At 44.1% G+C, this 8,867-nt stretch overlaps 38 non-coding genes and 2 pseudogenes across 38 annotated transcripts; all 40 read right to left on the bottom strand.

Annotated features, from left to right (window-relative positions):
* Positions 1-31: 31 nt before the first annotated feature.
* LOC131728877 (5S ribosomal RNA) lies at positions 32-150 on the bottom strand. The gene has a single exon (XR_009322877.1). It is a non-coding gene; the product is annotated as a 5S ribosomal RNA (ribosomal RNA).
* Positions 151-250: 100 nt separating this feature from the next.
* LOC131728876 (5S ribosomal RNA) lies at positions 251-369 on the bottom strand. The gene has a single exon (XR_009322876.1). It is a non-coding gene; the product is annotated as a 5S ribosomal RNA (ribosomal RNA).
* A 100-nt stretch (positions 370-469) lies between these two features.
* Positions 470-588, bottom strand: LOC131728875 (5S ribosomal RNA). Its single transcript, XR_009322875.1, has one exon. It is a non-coding gene; the product is annotated as a 5S ribosomal RNA (ribosomal RNA).
* A 114-nt stretch (positions 589-702) lies between these two features.
* Positions 703-821, bottom strand: LOC131728874 (5S ribosomal RNA). The gene has a single exon (XR_009322874.1). It is a non-coding gene; the product is annotated as a 5S ribosomal RNA (ribosomal RNA).
* Positions 822-935: 114 nt separating this feature from the next.
* On the bottom strand, positions 936-1,054 carry LOC131728873 (5S ribosomal RNA). The gene has a single exon (XR_009322873.1). It is a non-coding gene; the product is annotated as a 5S ribosomal RNA (ribosomal RNA).
* Positions 1,055-1,154: 100 nt separating this feature from the next.
* Positions 1,155-1,273, bottom strand: LOC131728996 (5S ribosomal RNA). Its single transcript, XR_009322996.1, has one exon. It is a non-coding gene; the product is annotated as a 5S ribosomal RNA (ribosomal RNA).
* A 100-nt stretch (positions 1,274-1,373) lies between these two features.
* Positions 1,374-1,492, bottom strand: LOC131728935 (5S ribosomal RNA). Its single transcript, XR_009322935.1, has one exon. It is a non-coding gene; the product is annotated as a 5S ribosomal RNA (ribosomal RNA).
* Positions 1,493-1,593: 101 nt separating this feature from the next.
* LOC131728872 (5S ribosomal RNA) lies at positions 1,594-1,712 on the bottom strand. Its single transcript, XR_009322872.1, has one exon. It is a non-coding gene; the product is annotated as a 5S ribosomal RNA (ribosomal RNA).
* A 100-nt stretch (positions 1,713-1,812) lies between these two features.
* Positions 1,813-1,931, bottom strand: LOC131729220 (5S ribosomal RNA). The gene has a single exon (XR_009323171.1). It is a non-coding gene; the product is annotated as a 5S ribosomal RNA (ribosomal RNA).
* A 100-nt stretch (positions 1,932-2,031) lies between these two features.
* LOC131729118 (5S ribosomal RNA) lies at positions 2,032-2,140 on the bottom strand (annotated as a pseudogene).
* A 100-nt stretch (positions 2,141-2,240) lies between these two features.
* Positions 2,241-2,359, bottom strand: LOC131728871 (5S ribosomal RNA). The gene has a single exon (XR_009322871.1). It is a non-coding gene; the product is annotated as a 5S ribosomal RNA (ribosomal RNA).
* A 100-nt stretch (positions 2,360-2,459) lies between these two features.
* LOC131728870 (5S ribosomal RNA) lies at positions 2,460-2,578 on the bottom strand. The gene has a single exon (XR_009322870.1). It is a non-coding gene; the product is annotated as a 5S ribosomal RNA (ribosomal RNA).
* Positions 2,579-2,678: 100 nt separating this feature from the next.
* On the bottom strand, positions 2,679-2,797 carry LOC131728868 (5S ribosomal RNA). The gene has a single exon (XR_009322868.1). It is a non-coding gene; the product is annotated as a 5S ribosomal RNA (ribosomal RNA).
* Positions 2,798-2,897: 100 nt separating this feature from the next.
* Positions 2,898-3,016, bottom strand: LOC131728867 (5S ribosomal RNA). The gene has a single exon (XR_009322867.1). It is a non-coding gene; the product is annotated as a 5S ribosomal RNA (ribosomal RNA).
* Positions 3,017-3,130: 114 nt separating this feature from the next.
* Positions 3,131-3,249, bottom strand: LOC131728866 (5S ribosomal RNA). Its single transcript, XR_009322866.1, has one exon. It is a non-coding gene; the product is annotated as a 5S ribosomal RNA (ribosomal RNA).
* A 114-nt stretch (positions 3,250-3,363) lies between these two features.
* On the bottom strand, positions 3,364-3,482 carry LOC131729052 (5S ribosomal RNA). The gene has a single exon (XR_009323055.1). It is a non-coding gene; the product is annotated as a 5S ribosomal RNA (ribosomal RNA).
* A 114-nt stretch (positions 3,483-3,596) lies between these two features.
* On the bottom strand, positions 3,597-3,715 carry LOC131728965 (5S ribosomal RNA). The gene has a single exon (XR_009322965.1). It is a non-coding gene; the product is annotated as a 5S ribosomal RNA (ribosomal RNA).
* A 114-nt stretch (positions 3,716-3,829) lies between these two features.
* Positions 3,830-3,948, bottom strand: LOC131728865 (5S ribosomal RNA). Its single transcript, XR_009322865.1, has one exon. It is a non-coding gene; the product is annotated as a 5S ribosomal RNA (ribosomal RNA).
* Positions 3,949-4,048: 100 nt separating this feature from the next.
* LOC131728864 (5S ribosomal RNA) lies at positions 4,049-4,167 on the bottom strand. Its single transcript, XR_009322864.1, has one exon. It is a non-coding gene; the product is annotated as a 5S ribosomal RNA (ribosomal RNA).
* Positions 4,168-4,267: 100 nt separating this feature from the next.
* On the bottom strand, positions 4,268-4,386 carry LOC131728863 (5S ribosomal RNA). Its single transcript, XR_009322863.1, has one exon. It is a non-coding gene; the product is annotated as a 5S ribosomal RNA (ribosomal RNA).
* A 100-nt stretch (positions 4,387-4,486) lies between these two features.
* LOC131728862 (5S ribosomal RNA) lies at positions 4,487-4,605 on the bottom strand. Its single transcript, XR_009322862.1, has one exon. It is a non-coding gene; the product is annotated as a 5S ribosomal RNA (ribosomal RNA).
* Positions 4,606-4,705: 100 nt separating this feature from the next.
* On the bottom strand, positions 4,706-4,824 carry LOC131728861 (5S ribosomal RNA). The gene has a single exon (XR_009322861.1). It is a non-coding gene; the product is annotated as a 5S ribosomal RNA (ribosomal RNA).
* A 100-nt stretch (positions 4,825-4,924) lies between these two features.
* Positions 4,925-5,043, bottom strand: LOC131728860 (5S ribosomal RNA). Its single transcript, XR_009322860.1, has one exon. It is a non-coding gene; the product is annotated as a 5S ribosomal RNA (ribosomal RNA).
* A 114-nt stretch (positions 5,044-5,157) lies between these two features.
* On the bottom strand, positions 5,158-5,276 carry LOC131728859 (5S ribosomal RNA). Its single transcript, XR_009322859.1, has one exon. It is a non-coding gene; the product is annotated as a 5S ribosomal RNA (ribosomal RNA).
* A 114-nt stretch (positions 5,277-5,390) lies between these two features.
* LOC131729051 (5S ribosomal RNA) lies at positions 5,391-5,509 on the bottom strand. Its single transcript, XR_009323053.1, has one exon. It is a non-coding gene; the product is annotated as a 5S ribosomal RNA (ribosomal RNA).
* Positions 5,510-5,623: 114 nt separating this feature from the next.
* Positions 5,624-5,742, bottom strand: LOC131728964 (5S ribosomal RNA). The gene has a single exon (XR_009322964.1). It is a non-coding gene; the product is annotated as a 5S ribosomal RNA (ribosomal RNA).
* A 114-nt stretch (positions 5,743-5,856) lies between these two features.
* LOC131728857 (5S ribosomal RNA) lies at positions 5,857-5,975 on the bottom strand. The gene has a single exon (XR_009322857.1). It is a non-coding gene; the product is annotated as a 5S ribosomal RNA (ribosomal RNA).
* Positions 5,976-6,075: 100 nt separating this feature from the next.
* On the bottom strand, positions 6,076-6,194 carry LOC131728856 (5S ribosomal RNA). The gene has a single exon (XR_009322856.1). It is a non-coding gene; the product is annotated as a 5S ribosomal RNA (ribosomal RNA).
* Positions 6,195-6,294: 100 nt separating this feature from the next.
* Positions 6,295-6,413, bottom strand: LOC131728855 (5S ribosomal RNA). The gene has a single exon (XR_009322855.1). It is a non-coding gene; the product is annotated as a 5S ribosomal RNA (ribosomal RNA).
* A 114-nt stretch (positions 6,414-6,527) lies between these two features.
* LOC131728854 (5S ribosomal RNA) lies at positions 6,528-6,646 on the bottom strand. Its single transcript, XR_009322854.1, has one exon. It is a non-coding gene; the product is annotated as a 5S ribosomal RNA (ribosomal RNA).
* A 114-nt stretch (positions 6,647-6,760) lies between these two features.
* On the bottom strand, positions 6,761-6,879 carry LOC131728853 (5S ribosomal RNA). Its single transcript, XR_009322853.1, has one exon. It is a non-coding gene; the product is annotated as a 5S ribosomal RNA (ribosomal RNA).
* Positions 6,880-6,979: 100 nt separating this feature from the next.
* On the bottom strand, positions 6,980-7,098 carry LOC131728995 (5S ribosomal RNA). The gene has a single exon (XR_009322995.1). It is a non-coding gene; the product is annotated as a 5S ribosomal RNA (ribosomal RNA).
* Positions 7,099-7,198: 100 nt separating this feature from the next.
* On the bottom strand, positions 7,199-7,317 carry LOC131728934 (5S ribosomal RNA). The gene has a single exon (XR_009322934.1). It is a non-coding gene; the product is annotated as a 5S ribosomal RNA (ribosomal RNA).
* Positions 7,318-7,417: 100 nt separating this feature from the next.
* LOC131728852 (5S ribosomal RNA) lies at positions 7,418-7,536 on the bottom strand. The gene has a single exon (XR_009322852.1). It is a non-coding gene; the product is annotated as a 5S ribosomal RNA (ribosomal RNA).
* Positions 7,537-7,636: 100 nt separating this feature from the next.
* Positions 7,637-7,755, bottom strand: LOC131729209 (5S ribosomal RNA). The gene has a single exon (XR_009323160.1). It is a non-coding gene; the product is annotated as a 5S ribosomal RNA (ribosomal RNA).
* A 100-nt stretch (positions 7,756-7,855) lies between these two features.
* Positions 7,856-7,964, bottom strand: LOC131729117 (5S ribosomal RNA; annotated as a pseudogene).
* Positions 7,965-8,064: 100 nt separating this feature from the next.
* On the bottom strand, positions 8,065-8,183 carry LOC131728851 (5S ribosomal RNA). The gene has a single exon (XR_009322851.1). It is a non-coding gene; the product is annotated as a 5S ribosomal RNA (ribosomal RNA).
* A 100-nt stretch (positions 8,184-8,283) lies between these two features.
* Positions 8,284-8,402, bottom strand: LOC131729016 (5S ribosomal RNA). Its single transcript, XR_009323016.1, has one exon. It is a non-coding gene; the product is annotated as a 5S ribosomal RNA (ribosomal RNA).
* A 114-nt stretch (positions 8,403-8,516) lies between these two features.
* LOC131728850 (5S ribosomal RNA) lies at positions 8,517-8,635 on the bottom strand. The gene has a single exon (XR_009322850.1). It is a non-coding gene; the product is annotated as a 5S ribosomal RNA (ribosomal RNA).
* Positions 8,636-8,735: 100 nt separating this feature from the next.
* Positions 8,736-8,854, bottom strand: LOC131729015 (5S ribosomal RNA). Its single transcript, XR_009323015.1, has one exon. It is a non-coding gene; the product is annotated as a 5S ribosomal RNA (ribosomal RNA).
* Positions 8,855-8,867: the final 13 nt, after the last annotated feature.

Raw genomic sequence — 8,867 nt, 5'->3', positions numbered from 1 at the left:
TCAATTGTAAAATGTAATTACAAAAATGTAATGCCTGCAGCACTTGATATTCCCAGGTGGTCTCCCATCCAAGTACTAACCAAGCCCAACATTGCTTAGCTTCTGAGATCAGACGAGATCAGGCTTATTCAAGGTGGTGTGGCCGCAGGCGATTGCATTTCTGCTTTCATGACTTTTATGTTTAGTGAGCTGGGGGTGATTCCTCCAAAATTTCCTTTTGTCCTCCACACATTTCAATTGTAAAATGTAATGCCTGCAGCACTTGATATTCCCAGGTGGTCTCCCATCCAAGTACTAACCAAGCCCAACATTGCTTAGCTTCTGAGATCAGACGAGATCAGGCTTATTCAAGGTGGTGTGGCCGCAGGCGATTGCATTTCTGCTTTCATGACTTTTATGTTTAGTGAGCTGGGGGTGATTCCTCCAAAATTTCCTTTTGTCCTCCACACATTTCAATTGTAAAATGTAATGCCTGCAGCACTTGATATTCCCAGGTGGTCTCCCATCCAAGTACTAACCAAGCCCAACATTGCTTAGCTTCTGAGATCAGACGAGATCAGGCTTATTCAAGGTGGTGTGGCCGCAGGCGATTGCATTTCTGCTTTCATGACTTTTATGTTTAGTGAGCTGGGGGTGATTCCTCCAAAATTTCCTTTTGTCCTCCACACATTTCAATTGTAAAATGTAATTACAAAAATGTAATGCCTGCAGCACTTGATATTCCCAGGTGGTCTCCCATCCAAGTACTAACCAAGCCCAACATTGCTTAGCTTCTGAGATCAGACGAGATCAGGCTTATTCAAGGTGGTGTGGCCGCAGGCGATTGCATTTCTGCTTTCATGACTTTTATGTTTAGTGAGCTGGGGGTGATTCCTCCAAAATTTCCTTTTGTCCTCCACACATTTCAATTGTAAAATGTAATTACAAAAATGTAATGCCTGCAGCACTTGATATTCCCAGGTGGTCTCCCATCCAAGTACTAACCAAGCCCAACATTGCTTAGCTTCTGAGATCAGACGAGATCAGGCTTATTCAAGGTGGTGTGGCCGCAGGCGATTGCATTTCTGCTTTCATGACTTTTATGTTTAGTGAGCTGGGGGTGATTCCTCCAAAATTTCCTTTTGTCCTCCACACATTTCAATTGTAAAATGTAATGCCTGCAGCACTTGATATTCCCACGTGGTCTCCCATCCAAGTACTAACCAAGCCCAACATTGCTTAGCTTCTGAGATCAGACGAAATCAGGCTTATTCAAGGTGGTGTGGCCGCAGGCGATTGCATTTCTGCTTTCATGACTTTTATGTTTAGTGAGCTGGGGGTGATTCCTCCAAAATTTCCTTTTGTCCTCCACACATTTCAATTGTAAAATGTAATGCCTGCAGCACTTGATATTCCCAGGAGGTCTCCCATCCAAGTACTAAGCAAGCCCAACATTGCTTAGCTTCTGAGATCAGACGAGATCAGGCTTATTCAAGGTGGTGTGGCCGCAGGCGATTGCATTTCTGCTTTCATGACTTTTATGTTTAGTGAGCTGGGGGGTGATTCCTCCAAAATTTCCTTTTGTCCTCCACACATTTCAATTGTAAAATGTAATGCCTGCAGCACTTGATATTCCCAGGTGGTCTCCCATCCAAGTACTAACCAAGCCCAACATTGCTTAGCTTCTGAGATCAGACGAGATCAGGCTTATTCAAGGTGGTGTGGCCGCAGGCGATTGCATTTCTGCTTTCATGACTTTTATGTTTAGTGAGCTGGGGGTGATTCCTCCAAAATTTCCTTTTGTCCTCCACACATTTCAATTGTAAAATGTAATGCCTGCAGCACTTGATATTCCCAGGAGGTCTCCCATCCAAGTACTAACCAAGCCCAACATTGCTTAGCTTCTGAGATCAGACGAGATCAGGCTTATTCAAGGTGGTGTGGCCGCAGGCGATTGCATTTCTGCTTTCATGACTTTTATGTTTAGTGAGCTGGGGGTGATTCCTCCAAAATTTCCTTTTGTCCTCCACACATTTCAATTGTAAAATGTAATGCCTGCAGCACTTGATATTCCCAGGTGGTCTCCCATCCAAGTACTAACCAAGCCCAACATTGCTTAGCTTCTGAGATCAGGCTTATTCAAGGTGGTGTGGCCGCAGGCGATTGCATTTCTGCTTTCATGACTTTTATGTTTAGTGAGCTGGGGGTGATTCCTCCAAAATTTCCTTTTGTCCTCCACACATTTCAATTGTAAAATGTAATGCCTGCAGCACTTGATATTCCCAGGTGGTCTCCCATCCAAGTACTAACCAAGCCCAACATTGCTTAGCTTCTGAGATCAGACGAGATCAGGCTTATTCAAGGTGGTGTGGCCGCAGGCGATTGCATTTCTGCTTTCATGACTTTTATGTTTAGTGAGCTGGGGGTGATTCCTCCAAAATTTCCTTTTGTCCTCCACACATTTCAATTGTAAAATGTAATGCCTGCAGCACTTGATATTCCCAGGTGGTCTCCCATCCAAGTACTAACCAAGCCCAACATTGCTTAGCTTCTGAGATCAGACGAGATCAGGCTTATTCAAGGTGGTGTGGCCGCAGGCGATTGCTGTTCTGCTTTCATGACTTTTATGTTTAGTGAGCTGGGGGTGATTCCTCCAAAATTTCCTTTTGTCCTCCACACATTTCAATTGTAAAATGTAATGCCTGCAGCACTTGATATTCCCAGGTGGTCTCCCATCCAAGTACTAACCAAGCCCAACATTGCTTAGCTTCTGAGATCAGACGAGATCAGGCTTATTCAAGGTGGTGTGGCCGCAGGCGATTGCATTTCTGCTTTCATGACTTTTATGTTTAGTGAGCTGGGGGTGATTCCTCCAAAATTTCCTTTTGTCCTCCACACATTTCAATTGTAAAATGTAATGCCTGCAGCACTTGATATTCCCAGGTGGTCTCCCATCCAAGTACTAACCAAGCCCAACATTGCTTAGCTTCTGAGATCAGACGAGATCAGGCTTATTCAAGGTGGTGTGGCCGCAGGCGATTGCATTTCTGCTTTCATGACTTTTATGTTTAGTGAGCTGGGGGTGATTCCTCCAAAATTTCCTTTTGTCCTCCACACATTTCAATTGTAAAATGTAATTACAAAAATGTAATGCCTGCAGCACTTGATATTCCCAGGTGGTCTCCCATCCAAGTACTAACCAAGCCCAACATTGCTTAGCTTCTGAGATCAGACGAGATCAGGCTTATTCAAGGTGGTGTGGCCGCAGGCGATTGCATTTCTGCTTTCATGACTTTTATGTTTAGTGAGCTGGGGGTGATTCCTCCAAAATTTCCTTTTGTCCTCCACACATTTCAATTGTAAAATGTAATTACAAAAATGTAATGCCTGCAGCACTTGATATTCCCAGGTGGTCTCCCATCCAAGTACTAACCAAGCCCAACATTGCTTAGCTTCTGAGATCAGACGAGATCAGGCTTATTCAAGGTGGTGTGGCCTCAGGCGATTGCATTTCTGCTTTCATGACTTTTATGTTTAGTGAGCTGGGGGTGATTCCTCCAAAATTTCCTTTTGTCCTCCACACATTTCAATTGTAAAATGTAATTACAAAAATGTAATGCCTGCAGCACTTGATATTCCCAGGTGGTCTCCCATCCAAGTACTAACCAAGCCCAACATTGCTTAGCTTCTGAGATCAGACGAGATCAGGCTTATTCAAGGTGGCGTGGCCGCAGGCGATTGCATTTCTGCTTTCATGACTTTTATGTTTAGTGAGCTGGGGGTGATTCCTCCAAAATTTCCTTTTGTCCTCCACACATTTCAATTGTAAAATGTAATTACAAAAATGTAATGCCTGCAGCACTTGATATTCCCAGGTGGTCTCCCATCCAAGTACTAACCAAGCCCAACATTGCTTAGCTTCTGAGATCAGACGAGATCAGGCTTATTCAAGGTGGTGTGGCCGCAGGCGATTGCATTTCTGCTTTCATGACTTTTATGTTTAGTGAGCTGGGGGTGATTCCTCCAAAATTTCCTTTTGTCCTCCACACATTTCAATTGTAAAATGTAATGCCTGCAGCACTTGATATTCCCAGGTGGTCTCCCATCCAAGTACTAACCAAGCCCAACATTGCTTAGCTTCTGAGATCAGACGAGATCAGGCTTATTCAAGGTGGTGTGGCCGCAGGCGATTGCATTTCTGCTTTCATGACTTTTATGTTTAGTGAGCTGGGGGTGATTCCTCCAAAATTTCCTTTTGTCCTCCACACATTTCAATTGTAAAATGTAATGCCTGCAGCACTTGATATTCCCAGGTGGTCTCCCATCCAAGTACTAACCAAGCCCAACATTGCTTAGCTTCTGAGATCAGACGAGATCAGGCTTATTCAAGGTGGTGTGGCCGCAGGCGATTGCATTTCTGCTTTCATGACTTTTATGTTTAGTGAGCTGGGGGTGATTCCTCCAAAATTTCCTTTTGTCCTCCACACATTTCAATTGTAAAATGTAATGCCTGCAGCACTTGATATTCCCAGGTGGTCTCCCATCCAAGTACTAACCAAGCCCAACATTGCTTAGCTTCTGAGATCAGACGAGATCAGGCTTATTCAAGGTGGTGTGGCCGCAGGCGATTGCTGTTCTGCTTTCATGACTTTTATGTTTAGTGAGCTGGGGGTGATTCCTCCAAAATTTCCTTTTGTCCTCCACACATTTCAATTGTAAAATGTAATGCCTGCAGCACTTGATATTCCCAGGTGGTCTCCCATCCAAGTACTAACCAAGCCCAACATTGCTTAGCTTCTGAGATCAGACGAGATCAGGCTTATTCAAGGTGGTGTGGCCGCAGGCGATTGCATTTCTGCTTTCATGACTTTTATGTTTAGTGAGCTGGGGGTGATTCCTCCAAAATTTCCTTTTGTCCTCCACACATTTCAATTGTAAAATGTAATGCCTGCAGCACTTGATATTCCCAGGTGGTCTCCCATCCAAGTACTAACCAAGCCCAACATTGCTTAGCTTCTGAGATCAGACGAGATCAGGCTTATTCAAGGTGGTGTGGCCGCAGGCGATTGCATTTCTGCTTTCATGACTTTTATGTTTAGTGAGCTGGGGGTGATTCCTCCAAAATTTCCTTTTGTCCTCCACACATTTCAATTGTAAAATGTAATTACAAAAATGTAATGCCTGCAGCACTTGATATTCCCAGGTGGTCTCCCATCCAAGTACTAACCAAGCCCAACATTGCTTAGCTTCTGAGATCAGACGAGATCAGGCTTATTCAAGGTGGTGTGGCCGCAGGCGATTGCATTTCTGCTTTCATGACTTTTATGTTTAGTGAGCTGGGGGTGATTCCTCCAAAATTTCCTTTTGTCCTCCACACATTTCAATTGTAAAATGTAATTACAAAAATGTAATGCCTGCAGCACTTGATATTCCCAGGTGGTCTCCCATCCAAGTACTAACCAAGCCCAACATTGCTTAGCTTCTGAGATCAGACGAGATCAGGCTTATTCAAGGTGGTGTGGCCTCAGGCGATTGCATTTCTGCTTTCATGACTTTTATGTTTAGTGAGCTGGGGGTGATTCCTCCAAAATTTCCTTTTGTCCTCCACACATTTCAATTGTAAAATGTAATTACAAAAATGTAATGCCTGCAGCACTTGATATTCCCAGGTGGTCTCCCATCCAAGTACTAACCAAGCCCAACATTGCTTAGCTTCTGAGATCAGACGAGATCAGGCTTATTCAAGGTGGCGTGGCCGCAGGCGATTGCATTTCTGCTTTCATGACTTTTATGTTTAGTGAGCTGGGGGTGATTCCTCCAAAATTTCCTTTTGTCCTCCACACATTTCAATTGTAAAATGTAATTACAAAAATGTAATGCCTGCAGCACTTGATATTCCCAGGTGGTCTCCCATCCAAGTACTAACCAAGCCCAACATTGCTTAGCTTCTGAGATCAGACGAGATCAGGCTTATTCAAGGTGGTGTGGCCGCAGGCGATTGCATTTCTGCTTTCATGACTTTTATGTTTAGTGAGCTGGGGGTGATTCCTCCAAAATTTCCTTTTGTCCTCCACACATTTCAATTGTAAAATGTAATGCCTGCAGCACTTGATATTCCCAGGTGGTCTCCCATCCAAGTACTAACCAAGCCCAACATTGCTTAGCTTCTGAGATCAGACGAGATCAGGCTTATTCAAGGTGGTGTGGCCGCAGGCGATTGCATTTCTGCTTTCATGACTTTTATGTTTAGTGAGCTGGGGGTGATTCCTCCAAAATTTCCTTTTGTCCTCCACACATTTCAATTGTAAAATGTAATGCCTGCAGCACTTGATATTCCCAGGTGGTCTCCCATCCAAGTACTAACCAAGCCCAACATTGCTTAGCTTCTGAGATCAGACGAGATCAGGCTTATTCAAGGTGGTGTGGCCGCAGGCGATTGCATTTCTGCTTTCATGACTTTTATGTTTAGTGAGCTGGGGGTGATTCCTCCAAAATTTCCTTTTGTCCTCCACACATTTCAATTGTAAAATGTAATTACAAAAATGTAATGCCTGCAGCACTTGATATTCCCAGGTGGTCTCCCATCCAAGTACTAACCAAGCCCAACATTGCTTAGCTTCTGAGATCAGACGAGATCAGGCTTATTCAAGGTGGTGTGGCCGCAGGCGATTGCATTTCTGCTTTCATGACTTTTATGTTTAGTGAGCTGGGGGTGATTCCTCCAAAATTTCCTTTTGTCCTCCACACATTTCAATTGTAAAATGTAATTACAAAAATGTAATGCCTGCAGCACTTGATATTCCCAGGTGGTCTCCCATCCAAGTACTAACCAAGCCCAACATTGCTTAGCTTCTGAGATCAGACGAGATCAGGCTTATTCAAGGTGGTGTGGCCGCAGGCGATTGCATTTCTGCTTTCATGACTTTTATGTTTAGTGAGCTGGGGGTGATTCCTCCAAAATTTCCTTTTGTCCTCCACACATTTCAATTGTAAAATGTAATGCCTGCAGCACTTGATATTCCCACGTGGTCTCCCATCCAAGTACTAACCAAGCCCAACATTGCTTAGCTTCTGAGATCAGACGAAATCAGGCTTATTCAAGGTGGTGTGGCCGCAGGCGATTGCATTTCTGCTTTCATGACTTTTATGTTTAGTGAGCTGGGGGTGATTCCTCCAAAATTTCCTTTTGTCCTCCACACATTTCAATTGTAAAATGTAATGCCTGCAGCACTTGATATTCCCAGGAGGTCTCCCATCCAAGTACTAAGCAAGCCCAACATTGCTTAGCTTCTGAGATCAGACGAGATCAGGCTTATTCAAGGTGGTGTGGCCGCAGGCGATTGCATTTCTGCTTTCATGACTTTTATGTTTAGTGAGCTGGGGGTGATTCCTCCAAAATTTCCTTTTGTCCTCCACACATTTCAATTGTAAAATGTAATGCCTGCAGCACTTGATATTCCCAGGTGGTCTCCCATCCAAGTACTAACCAAGCCCAACATTGCTTAGCTTCTGAGATCAGACGAGATCAGGCTTATTCAAGGTGGTGTGGCCGCAGGCGATTGCATTTCTGCTTTCATGACTTTTATGTTTAGTGAGCTGGGGGTGATTCCTCCAAAATTTCCTTTTGTCCTCCACACATTTCAATTGTAAAATGTAATGCCTGCAGCACTTGATATTCCCAGGAGGTCTCCCATCCAAGTACTAACCAAGCCCAACATTGCTTAGCTTCTGAGATCAGACGAGATCAGGCTTATTCAAGGTGGTGTGGCCGCAGGCGATTGCATTTCTGCTTTCATGACTTTTATGTTTAGTGAGCTGGGGGTGATTCCTCCAAAATTTCCTTTTGTCCTCCACACATTTCAATTGTAAAATGTAATGCCTGCAGCACTTGATATTCCCAGGTGGTCTCCCATCCAAGTACTAACCAAGCCCAACATTGCTTAGCTTCTGAGATCAGGCTTATTCAAGGTGGTGTGGCCGCAGGCGATTGCATTTCTGCTTTCATGACTTTTATGTTTAGTGAGCTGGGGGTGATTCCTCCAAAATTTCCTTTTGTCCTCCACACATTTCAATTGTAAAATGTAATGCCTGCAGCACTTGATATTCCCAGGTGGTCTCCCATCCAAGTACTAACCAAGCCCAACATTGCTTAGCTTCTGAGATCAGACGAGATCAGGCTTATTCAAGGTGGTGTGGCCGCAGGCGATTGCATTTCTGCTTTCATGACTTTTATGTTTAGTGAGCTGGGGGTGATTCCTCCAAAATTTCCTTTTGTCCTCCACACATTTCAATTGTAAAATGTAATGCCTGCAGCACTTGATATTCCCAGGTGGTCTCCCATCCAAGTACTAACCAAGCCCAACATTGCTTAGCTTCGGAGATCAGACGAGATCAGGCTTATTCAAGGTGGTGTGGCCGCAGGCGATTGCTGTTCTGCTTTCATGACTTTTATGTTTAGTGAGCTGGGGGTGATTCCTACAAAATTTCCTTTTGTCCTCCACACATTTCAATTGTAAAATGTAATTACAAAAATGTAATGCCTGCAGCACTTGATATTCCCAGGTGGTCTCCCATCCAAGTACTAACCAAGCCCAACATTGCTTAGCTTCTGAGATCAGACGAGATCAGGCTTATTCAAGGTGGTGTGGCCGCAGGCGATTGCATTTCTGCTTTCATGACTTTTATGTTTAGTGAGCTGGGGGTGATTCCTCCAAAATTTCCTTTTGTCCTCCACACATTTCAATTGTAAAATGTAATGCCTGCAGCACTTGATATTCCCAGGTGGTCTCCCATCCAAGTACTAACCAAGCCCAACATTGCTTAGCTTCGGAGATCAGACGAGATCAGGCTTATTCAAGGTGGTGTGGCCGCAGGCGATTGCATTTCTG

Source organism: Acipenser ruthenus, unplaced genomic scaffold, assembly GCF_902713425.1.
Source record: "Acipenser ruthenus unplaced genomic scaffold, fAciRut3.2 maternal haplotype, whole genome shotgun sequence".
Lineage (NCBI taxonomy): Eukaryota > Metazoa > Chordata > Actinopteri > Acipenseriformes > Acipenseridae > Acipenser > Acipenser ruthenus.
The sequence above is the reverse complement of the archived record's forward strand: the minus strand, read 5'-3'. Positions and strand labels throughout refer to the sequence as shown.